The following is a 12943-nucleotide window of genomic DNA, read 5'->3' as shown; positions in this document are numbered from 1 at the left end:
TTCTTTTAAATTCTTCTATTTTATACAACAACTCGAGGTTTCTTAATAAACGCACTTAAAATAAATTTGCCTTCTTTTTTTCTTCAACTATCACTATGCATGCATTCTTTAAAAAATCATTCGTACAGTTTTTGACAAATTTTTTCAAGTCACACATCGATAAGAATGACAGGCAAGCAGTCAACCGGCGTTTAACTAACCTCTCAGTAGAAGAGCTCATATATATAAAAAAATAAAATCAATGCAGAGAGATGGAGATGGGATGTCTGCAACGATGGCCGCGCCTAATACTTGAAAAAAGAGAGTCAAGTTGTGATGCACTGCTGGTTGTGGTATTGTAATGCGCTGCTGGCTGTTGCAGTAATTATCACGTTTACGTCGGCGTGATCACGGCAGCAGAGACTGAGGAGTATAGTGCTTTTTTTTTTTTTGTATTTTTTTTTTTGCAATGTTGAAAAAAGAGAACCCAAGCCAGAGAAATATATTTCTAAGAGAGTCTTGAATAAAGACTATGTAATTGGATTTCTAACTGGGGAAAATAAGTATGGGAGTTCGAGTTGTACTTTTTCTTTTTTTTTTTTTTTTGTAGCCGTAGAAAAAATAATTAAGCAATAAGAGAGTAGTAAAGTTTTCAAGGTTTCTTCCTCTTGTAAAAAGTCTCTTTTGCCAAACTGATTCTATAAGAGTTTCTTTTCGATTCTGATGTTTTATCAACATCCATACAGAAAAGCAAACAGCAGAATAAGAGGAACGTGTTAAATGGTAAAACAGAAAATAGTGCAATGAGGCGATGAAAGTATGACTTTACTTTACTCTTGCCTCTTCTTCGTAGTGTTGATTGAGGTTAATTCGGTAACCATAAAATGCGATTGTCATGCTCGTGAAGCCATGACCGATATGTTAGATATATTACTTCAATGTAACAGAAAAAGGCGCTTTCGTAAAAAGCACTTTTAATAAAAGCGGGGTTATAATAGTAATTATGCGGACTATGTGCAAACCTCAACACAGAATTGAAATCTTTAATGCAATTTTTTTTCGATACGAGAATTTAACGAATATGTACAATATATTCGGTCCTCAGATAATTTAGATTTCTTAGCAGTTCGTTTCTTTTTTATCAAAAGCCTAACCGTTCACACACCAATAAACTTACATACCTTTTCTCCATAGTGTTTGATCGGATTTGGGGGAATATACAAGTTGAGCGGTGGACGTGATCCAATAAATTAGTATCCTTCGGCTAATTCCTTAACGGTTCGATAGGACCATGTACAACTCCGGTAGACCCTTCTAGTGGACTGTAGTTGGATGGAATTAAATCTCCCGGAAGTGTAAGGAACCCAAATAAAAATGAAGAAAATAGGCACAGTTTCAGTTTCCAAGTGATGAACAGTTTTATTAGCCTGATGACCCTTACCGCTTTCTATCGTTGCTGCTGCACAAGTAAAAGATGGCAGTGGCAAAGGTAACCAAGGCATCATATAAAATGTATCGGTTAACATTAAAAAATGTATTTCAGCAATATAATTTAAAGTTAGAAGAAGACAGCTATGTGTGTTTAAATTTAGTACAATAGTTAACATGGCTAGGGTTGCCATATTGCAAATATTAATTCATATATTGGTATTTATGTTAAGGGTCATGAAAAAGTTCATATTTTAATAATTTCATTTAATTCATGTTCTTATGACTAAAATGGGGCAGATTTTGGAGAACGGCAAAGATTGTTGTTGAACTGGGTTCAACACTTTGGATATCCACTACCTCGGATACATATATATTTTAACCACAATCCGGTTAAAGAAATTCACAAATCGGTCAATAAAAGGGTCTTGTATAGGTTTGATACCGTAAATCGAGAGATCGGTTTTTATAGAAGCTTTATCCAAATTTGATCTGATCTCCACCATATCATCGTGAATATTTTAACCACAATCCGGTTAAAGAAATTCACAAATCGGTCAATAAAAGGGTCTTGTATAGGTTTGATACCGTAAATCGAGAGATCGGTTTTTATAGAAGCTTTATCCAAATTTGATCTGATCTCCACCATATCATCGTGAATAAGGTGATGTGTAGTGGTCTAATACAACTTACCAAAATTTCAGCAAAATCGGGTATGCACGCAAAAAAAATATAATTCGATTCACATAAAAGAAAATTTTGCCAAGTAAACTTCTTTTTAAAAACATTGGATTTTGATAACGATAAAAGTACATGGGATTTTAAGATTAATTAATACCATCCGCTCATCACTTTTTATCAACCACTATACGCTTAAATAAGCATTCTCTCTCTCTCTCTCTCTAGTGGGAGAGACACAAGAGTATAATTATTGGACCGATAAACGAATAAACGTTTCCCGCTAACGAAACACTTTTGCCATTAACGTTTGTTTTTACAACAAAAGAAAGGTACTTTTACCGTAGGCGTAGTTGCTTAAGGGTTTACAATAAACAAAGATAGTGACATTCGATAATACCACGTTTTTGCCTAACGTTTGATATGTTGAAGTGAAACGTTACATAGCTACAATAAAAGAAAAACTTCGTAATAAAAGTATTTTGTGTCTTGTAAAAATGTCTCAAACTTTTTAATTTTTTCCGTGTGTGGAGGTAGGTAAATATAAGAGCTATATTTAAATATTGCTTGAGTTTCGCCTTTCATTGACCTACGAATATTAATCTGGAGATCTATCTAGACCATACATAGTCAAACCCAACTCGCCTGTCAAATTTCAGCGAAATCTGGCAATAAATGCGGCTTTTAAGGGCCTAAGATCTTAAATCGGAATATCGGGCTATATGATATAGTCCTTGTCTATGAACAAATTTAGATACCAAATGCAAATTTTTCTACGAACATTGCACAATGGAACAGCAGGAAGAGTTCATGTATTGGTTTGGCCAAAAAGTAATTGCGGATTTTTCATATAATCGGCGTTGACAAATTTTTTCACAGCTTGTGACTCTGTAATTGCATTCTTTCTTCTCTCAGTTATCAGCTGTTACTTTTAGCTTGCTTTAGAAAAAAAGTGTAAAAAAAGTATATTTGATTAAAGTTCATTCCAAGTTTTATTAAAAATGCATTTACTTTCTTTTAAAAAATCCGCAATTACTTTTTGGGCGTCCCAATATATGGGAGAGTGCTGCCCGATTAAAGTCTAAGTACAATAATAAGGACATCATTTTTAAGCCAATCTGAACCTAATACCGGTCTATCTAGCAAAGTTTCGTATAGCTAATTACCTTACAAACGTAGTTGTTATTAGTGAAGGAAGGGATAAATACAGCAGAACATTTTTATACCCTCCACCAAAAGATTGGGCTATACTAACTTCGTCATGTTCATCTGTCGAAAGCAGGCAAACTTTCGAGAATGTAAAGCTTGAAATTTTGCACACCTACTTCTTATTATTGTATATCGGTTGGGATTGTAAGTGGGCCATATCGGTCTATGTTTTGAAAAAGCTGCCATATATGCCAATCTCGGATCTTAATTTTGTGACCCTCTGGCACAATTCTTATTCTACTCGGCTGAAATTTTGCATGACGTACTTGGTTTGGCCTCCAAAAACTTTGCCAAGAATGCTCCTAATCGTTCCATAACCTGATATAGCTTCCATATTAGCCGACCTCAGATCTTAAATTCTTGATCCTCTAGAGGGCGCAATTCTTATCCGATTTGGCTAAAATTTTGCATTAGGTGTTTCGGAATAACTTATAACTATGCCATTTAAGGTTTAAATTCGTTCATAACCTTATATAGCTGCCATATAAACCGACTTCGAATCATGATTTCTCGATCCTCTAAAGGACGGTATTGTTTTTTAAGTTCTTCAACGGCCATGCCAAGTATAGTCCAAATAGGATCATAACCTCACATAGCTCTCATATAAACCGATCGCTCATTTTGATTTCTCGAACCTTTAGAAGGCCTAATTATTTAGCTGTAATTTTAAATGTGGTATTTTTTATGACTTCTAATGTCCAATGCGTTCCATAGTGGAGGGTATATACGATTCGGCCCTACGGAGCTAAACGCACTTTTACTTTTATCTGATGTCTTCGCCGTGTTTCGATCCCAGGTGTTCGATGGGTCTACTTATCAGTTCGGTAGGTTTCTTAATATAAATTCAAGAGATATGATATTTCTTCTTCCAAAAAGCATTAAATTAATCCCTAATGGTCTTATAGGTCTATATGCACCATTTAGGGGTGGAAAATTGACCAATTAACCTTAACTTAAGAAGACAAAATTATACTAAACCTCCAAAACTTGTTTTTGGTCGTATTTTGGAGCGTTATCCTGTTTCTTACCCCATTCTAATATGAGGGGTCAGTCCACATGGTCTCTTAGTGTTCCTCTAAGGGTTGATTGGTTTATTATACTTGTTCATTTGAGTCCAACATTAGTACCCTTGTAGTAAAATATTACAGTTGTACTAAATTAGTACCATTGTACTAAATTAGTACCATTGTACTAAATTAGTACCATTGTACTAAATTAGTACCATTGTACTAAATTAGTACCAAATCATTAAGGTTTGTGCTAGATTAATACCCTTGTCTAAATAAGCACCCTTGTACTAAATAAGTACCCTTGTACTAAATTAGTACCCTTGTACTAAATTAGTACCCTTGTACTAAATTAGTACCCTTGTTCTAAATTAGTACACTTGCAATAAGTTAGTACCCTTGTACTAAATTAGTGCCCTTGTACTAAATTAGTACCCTTGTACTACATTAGTACCGTTGTACTACATTAGTACCGTTGTACTAAATTAGTACCCTTGTTCTAAATTAGTACACTTGCAATAAGTTAGTACCCTTGTACTAAATTAGTGCCCTTGTACTAAATTAGTGCCCTTGTACTAAATTAGTACCCTTGTACTACATTAGTACCGTTGTACTACATTAGTACCGTTGTACTAAATTAGTACTCTTGTACTATATTATTACCCTTGTATTAAATTGGAACCATTGTACGATATAAGTACCCTTGTAGTTCCCATGTACTAAATAAGTACCCATGCACTAAATTAGTACACTTGTACTAAATTTGTACCCTTGTACTAAATTAATACCCTTGTACTAAATTAGTACCATTGTACTAAATTAGTGTTCTTGCACTAAATTAGTACCTTCGTACTAAATTAGTACCTTTGTACTAAATTAGTACCTTTGTACTAAATTAGTACTCTTGTACTAAATTATTACCCTTGTATTAAATTGGAACCATTGTAACATGTAAGTACCCTTGTAGTTAATTATTACACTTATACTAAATTAGTACCCATGTACTAAATTAGTCCTTATGTACTAAATTAGTACCCATGTACTAAATTAGTACCCTTGTACAAAATTAGTACCCTTTGTATTAAATTGGAACCATTGTACCATATAAGTACCCTTGTGCTTAATTATTACACTTATACTAAATTAGTACCCTTGTACTAAATTAGTACCCCTGCACTAAATTAGTACCCTTTTACTAAATTAGTACCCTTGTACTAAATTAGTACCCTAGTACTAAATTAGTACCCTTGTACTAAATTGGTACCCTTGTACTAAATTATTACCCTAGTACTAAATTGGTACCCTTGTACTAAATTATTACCCTAGTACTAAATTAGTACCCTAGTACTAAATTAGTACCCTTGTACTAAACACCCTTTTACTAAATTTTTCCCATTTTACTTTTTCGACCTATTGCTAACGGATCGCAAATATTCTCACCTTCGTTGTGGGAAGATTCTGTTATTATTTTGGACCTCTGTGTAGAGTTTACTTCTCTGTCAAATAACAGGCTTAACGTGTCTTTTATCCAAAAAATTACGAATTACAAATCATCATCCCAGAGCTACAGACACAAGCTTAAACTTTAAACTAAAATAAAATTAGTGTTTCCATAACAAAAGAAACAAAATAAAAACAAAAATTCCACTCTCATGTAGCAGAAGCGCATAATAAAAACCTCTACTACTCTGTGACGTCGGCGCTTGTGGATCAATAACACAATACATGAATGGAGATTGTTTTTGTTTTTTTTTAAGCTTTTGTCCAAGCTTAAGATTCGGTTTCAGTTACACTTCGGTTTAGTTCATTTGTGGACGCATTAAAACCAACACTCGTTGTCATACCCGTCGTTGTTACACGTCAAACACAAGCCGCCTTAAAATTCGTGTCTGTTTGTAGAAAATTTAGTTCGCTTGCTATAGTGCCAGACTGACTAGTGTGCGATTAAAAAGCTGTTTAAAAATTAAATAAAAAAAATTTTAATTTAAATTCCAAATCCAAGTACTTAATGTCAACCAACACATCAGAGTCCATCATCTTCCTCTTTCATAAAATCGCTTGTGTGTGCCTTATAAATTGATATGCTGTGCGCTCGTTCTACGTTGGTGTTATCATCAAAACGAGTGCAAAATTAATAAAGAAACGCACCACAAAAACACAATCAAATAAAGCTAAAGATTTAATTGGAGTGTTTAAGCAAGCGATTGCTGCAAAGTAGTCGGCTATTCATAAGCTGCAGAACCTTTTGTCCATGCATAAGTCGCTGACGGCGCATTTATAATTCGTAGATCCTGTGCGAATTTGTGTGATTGATTTAAATAACAAGGAAATCGGTTTGAATTGTGATTTCATGAAAATTTTGTCACCTTGAATTGGCCTTTGCTACTGGCAGTGACATTTTTTTATTTTTTTTTTTTTTTTGATAACAATCAAACAAAGGATATTTCAACAGTTGGTCTTCCTTCTTAAGTAAACAAGTGAATCAGCAAAATGGGTAAGTTTATGAATTACAGTGGCGATTTGTGCAAGCAAGTGATTTTTTTTTTTTTAATTTTCACACCATCGTTAAGTTTAGTTGCACTTGTTTCTGGTTTTGAATGAGAACTGATAACAATGACTGACATATTTTTTCAATGTCACTTAAAAAAAAATTAATAATATATAACAAAAAATTAAAAAAAAAAATAAAAATGGATAACAAAATTTGATAATATGAAACAAAATATTTAAAGTTGTAATATTACGTAAAATAGAATTAAAATAAAATAAAATACAGTAAAATCAAATAAAAAAAATAAATAAAAAATTTACTAAAATTTTGTAAAATACAATAAAATATAACAAAATAACATAAAATAAAATTAAAATAAATTAAAATAAATATAACAATAAAATAAAAAAAATTTAAAAAAATAAAAGAAAATATTAACTGATGGCCTCAGGATCTAATGACATTTTTTCTTCCTACCTATCTTATATTTTACTATAATTTTAGTATAAATAAAATAAATAAATAAACAAAATAAAATTAAATAAAAATAAAAAAAGTGTTATTGTATTGTTGTATTCCCGCCCCCTCGGGTATATATTGGGTTGCCCAAAAAGTAATTGCGGATTTTTCATATAGTCGGCGTTGACAAATTTTTTCACAGCTTGTGACTCTGTAATTGCATTCTTTCTTTTGTCAGTTATCAGCTGTTACTTTTAGCTTGCTTTAGAAAAAAGTGTAAAAAAGTATATTTGATTAAAGTTCATTCTAAGTTTTATTAAAAATGCATTAACTTTCTTTTAAAAAATCAGCAATTACTTTTTGGGCAACCCAATAAACCACCTTAAATACAGATTAAATGTAGGGCAGCCACTGCGGCTATGAGACTTAAGGCGATGGGAGAATGGATCGAGGATGGGAGCAGCTCATACCATCGCGGTATAATCGAGCCGATGATAGGAAATCTGGAAGGAAGGGATGAGGTTTCCGATCGGATACCTGAGATGATAAATGCATAATTTATGTCCCCTTAACAGCTTTATCGAAATATGGTCCGATTTGGACCAGATTCGGCATGGATATTAAGTTGTCTAATAAGAACAAGTCATTGTTCAATTTTGCAGAACAAGATATTGGTCTTTTTGGTAGCTAAAGGGTGATTTTTTTGAGGTTAGGATTTTCATGCATTAGTATTTGACAGATCACGTGGGATTTCAGACATGGTGTCAAAGAGAAAGATGCTCAGTATGCTTTGACATTTCATCATGAATAGACTTACTAACGAGCAACGCTTGCAAATCATTGAATTTTATTACCAAAATCAGTGTTCGGTTCGAAATGTGTTCAAATTTTGACAAATTTTGTTCAGCGATGAGGCTCATTTCTGGTTGAATGGCTACGTAAATAAGCAAAATTGCCGCATTTGGAGTGAAGAGCAACCAGAAGCCGTTCAAGAACTGCCCATGCATCCCGAAAAATGCACTGTTTGGTGTGGTTTGTACGCTGGTGGAATCATTGGACCGTATTTTTTCAAAGATGCTGTTGGACGCAACGTTACGGTGAATGAACACATTTCGAACCGAACACTGATTTTGGTAATAAAATTCAATGATTTGCAAGCGTTGCTCGTTAGTAAGTCTATTCATGATGAAATGTCAAAGCATACTGAGCATCTATCTCTTTGACACCATGTCTGAAATCCCACGTGATCTGTCAAATACTAATGCATGAAAATCCTAACCTCAAAAAAATCACCCTTTATAAACCAACAACAGTTATACTGAACAAAACGTCCACAGTTGTTGACATTCTGACAACCTCTAGTGCACAGTTTATTTAAAGATTAAAAAAAGACGCTGTATCCCGATGAGTATCGAACCTGTTCCATCAATCCCGTTGTGTGTTTACAAATGTCTTACCACATTCCACCACCGCCGGTTATACACATACAAGGTTTTAATAGTCATTCAAACTTAAAGTTGGTAGACATACACATTTCGAAGCGTTGGTGTTCACAACGGTCAGTGCATGTTCACAAAATCATTTACGCTTGTTGACAATATTTCCAACAACGTTCGTGCATGATAATGACAACGTTAGCACATGATTTTGCAACATATTTTTGTTATCAGTGTAGGCACCGAACAAGGGTGATCGAGAGACCGGTTTACATGGGAGCTATATCAAGTTCTTAACCGACTTGGACTGTACTTGGCACAATTGCTTTAACAGAACACTATGTGCAAAATTTCATTCAATAGGACAAAAATTGCGGCTTCAAACCGGGAGAAGGGTTTATATGAGAGCTATATCAGGTTATAGACCGATTTGGACCGTACATAGCACAGTTGTTGGAAGTCATAACAAAACACTATTTGCAAAATTTCAGCCAAATCGGATGAAAACAGAGGCTTACAGGGGCTCAAGAAGTCAAATCGGGAGATCAGGTTATATGGGAGCTATATTATGTTATTAACCGATTTGAACAGTTACAACCAACGACTACATGCAAAATTTCAGCCAAATCGTACAAAAATTGCGTCTTCTCAAGGCTCAGGAATTCAAATCGGGCGATCGGTTTATATGGGAGCTATGCCAGGCTATAGACTGATTTAGACCGTAGGTGACGCAGTTTTTGGAGGTCATAACGGAACACCAAAAGCAAAATATCACCCAAATCCGACAAAAATTGTGGCTTGTAAAGGCTCAGGAAGTCAATTCGGGCGATCGGTTTATATAGGAGCTATATCAGGTTATAGACTTATTTGGGCCGTAGTTGACACAGTTGTTGAAAGTCATAAGAGAACACCACAAACAAAATTTCAGCCAAATCGGACAAAAATTGCGGCTTCCAGTGGCTCAAAAAGTCAAATCGAGAGATCGTTTATATGGGAGCTGTATCAGGTTATAAACCGATTTAGACCGTAGTTGACACAGTTATTGGAAGTCACAACAAATCACTACATGCAAAATTCCAGCCAAATCGGACAAAAATTGCGGCTTGTAAAGGCTCAGGAAGTCAAATCGGGCGATCGGTTTATATGGGAGCTTTATCAGGTTATAGACCGATTTAGACCGTACTTGACACAGTTGTTGAAAGTCATAATAGAACACCAAGTTTAAAATTTCAGCCAAATGGGACAAAAATTGCGGCTTCCAGGGGCCCAAGAATTAAAATCGGGAGGTTGGGTTATATAGGGGGCTATATCTCAAACTGAACCGATATGGCCCATTTGCAATCCCCAACGACCTACATCAATATTTAGTATCTGTGCAAAATTTCACGCGGCTAGCTTTACGCACTCGACCTCCATATTGATTTGGACAGACGGACGGACGGACATGGCTGGAACGATCCAGAACGACGAGGCAATCAAGAATATATAAACTTTATGGGGTCTTAGACGAATATTTCGAGGTGTTACAAATGGAATTACTAGATTAGTATACCCCCTTCCTATGTTGGTGGGTTTAAAAAAGTTAAGTAAAAGGTAAAGGGGTCCTATACAACTCATTGCACCAAAAATTCAGTAAAATCGGATGATAAATGCGCCTTCTTTGGCCATATATGACAGCTTCTTATATCCAAATATAAACCGATCTGAACCATATTGGTTACGAATATCGGGGAACTAAACACAGCTTACTGCGCGAAATTTCAGCGAAATCTGCTAATAAATGGGCTTTAAATCGGGAGATCGGTTTATATGGCAGCTATATCCAAATTTAGACCGATCTAGACCATAATCGATACTAATGTCGAGGGGCCTAACTAATCTCATTGTGGCAAATTTAAACGAAATTGAACACTAAATGTTCCTTTTATGAACCTAAGACCTTAAATCGATGGATCGGTATGTATGGCAGGTATATCCTAATATTGATCTTTCTAGGCCATATTCGGTTAAAAAATGCGCCTTTCATGGGCTCAAGAACTTAAATCGGGAGATTGTTTTGTATGGGAGCCATATCAAGATAAAGTGCGATATACTACACCTTCGACCTTAACCTGCCAATGGACAAAAAAAAAAAAAGAAACTGTTTAAAGTTTCAGCTCATTATCTTTATTTTTAAGGACTGAAAAGTGATCTACTGACAGATGGAGGGACATGGCTAGATCGACTTTGATTTTTACGACGAGTAAGTATTTATACTTTATAGGATCAGAAATTAATATATCGAGGTGTTGCAAATGAAATGACAAAATTTATAAAATTCCCCCACTTTATTATGGTTGGTATAAACTTTTTTTTTTATAGCGTGTAGCAATGCAATGTGGTATATGGTAGCAATGCAATGTTGCACATACTGAGACAAATTAACGACATTAACTGTGGACGTCATACATCTACATGAACTACAACGGTAGTTCATTAACATGATAAGTTTGTTTTGTAGCACTAGGGAAAATGCTTTGTAATGGTAAAACGTAGACAACCCCATGGAAGGGAAAATTTCTAAAAACAAATTCACATTAACAAAAAGTAACCAACGATTTGAGCTCAGCTATAGTGCTTGAAAGACCGAAGTGCTATCCTATGCTACACTATAGTGGTTGTGTGTGGTGTTGTCTTATTTTTTGCATACAAATATTTCAATTTGCAAAGTTATACACAAAATATTATCAAGAACAAATAAACATTTCTTTGAATTTCTCTAAGTTGGTTTTTTTCAAGTAGCTATAGTCATATTTTCTTATCGCTATATATTTGAGATTGCATAATTTACAACAACTTTGCTATTTATATATGACACCAGAAATGTCGTTGCGTTTTTTTAAATGCAATTTTCAATGCCTCGCAAAGTTGAATGTGACATATTTTCAATTTATTACCTTAAAATCAATTCAATGTTGGTATTTTCTAATCAGCTATGAGTATTTCATTGAGACGGTTAAATTTTTAAGCTACATTATATTTGATTTATCACATTTTAAATCTGCATATGAAGTGCATTTTTAATGGCGCTGCAAAACTTATCTTTATGGCCAATAACGGCAATTGTATTTTTTTGCTAATCTCTGTCGATATTTATAATTGGTATACCATAAAATTCTACTAGCAGTGATATTTGCCCAAACAGAAGCATAGATTGTGAATTTTCCCATGAACATTCTATTAAGGAACAGGGTCAAACTTCTCACATATCAATGACTGCCGTCTGATTCAAGTTTAAAGCCAATGATAAGGAACCTCCTTTTTACAGCCGAGTTTGAACGGCGTGCGGCGCAGTGCGAAACCTCCTTGTGGAGAAGTTTTTACATGGCTGCCGTACTAGATGGTACAGTCCCTCACCTCATGTCGCCAGCATTAGGAGGGTATAACCACAGCTGAAATTTTTCTGATGTTCTGACCAGGATTCGAACCCAGGCGATCACCGTCATAGAATGTATGCTAACCTCTGCCTCCTAGCATAGATTATAAGTATTATAATTATTAAGTCCAATACAATAAAGTTTGTAACTCGCTTAAGAACATCTGTCACAGTTCTAACCACTTACATTAATTTATTTATTAATTATACATTGGTGCGTATGATCACTATTCAATAATTATGCCCATGTGCACCATACTTCATACGCCACCTTGGCCACTCATGTTTAGCTCCCACATAACCGATATCCTGATTTTACTTCTTGAGCTTCTACAGGACGCAATTCTTATCGGATTTGGCTGAAAATTTAACATCTACTATGGTATCCAACAACCAAACCAAGTATGGCACCTGATATAGCTTCAATTGCAAAGCAATTCTTATCCATTATCCTTTGTTTGCTTTTAAAAAAATAACGGGCAAAGAGCTTGACAACTGCGAATCATGGTGGAAGGTATATAAGATTCGGCCCGGCCGAACTTAACACTCTTCTACTTGTTTGATATTAAAGAAATTTGAAGCAGTGAGTGGTTTGGATCTCTTACACTTAACCGTAGTGGTCTAGATGGGATCGACATTTTTTATGGCTGTGTATTAGAGTGTACGTAGGCGAAGGCGGTCGAACGGGTAAAGCAAGCCGCTTGAAATTTTGCACATATACCTAATACTGATGTAGGTCATTTGGGTTTGCAAATGGGTCATATCGGTTCAGATTTAGATATAGCTCCTATAAAAACCGATCTCCCGATTTGACTTTTTGAGCACCTGGAAGCCGCAAATG

Source organism: Stomoxys calcitrans, chromosome 2, assembly GCF_963082655.1.
Source record: "Stomoxys calcitrans chromosome 2, idStoCalc2.1, whole genome shotgun sequence".
In the NCBI taxonomy this organism is placed as follows: domain Eukaryota; kingdom Metazoa; phylum Arthropoda; class Insecta; order Diptera; family Muscidae; genus Stomoxys; species Stomoxys calcitrans.
The sequence above is the reverse complement of the archived record's forward strand: the minus strand, read 5'-3'. Positions refer to the sequence as shown.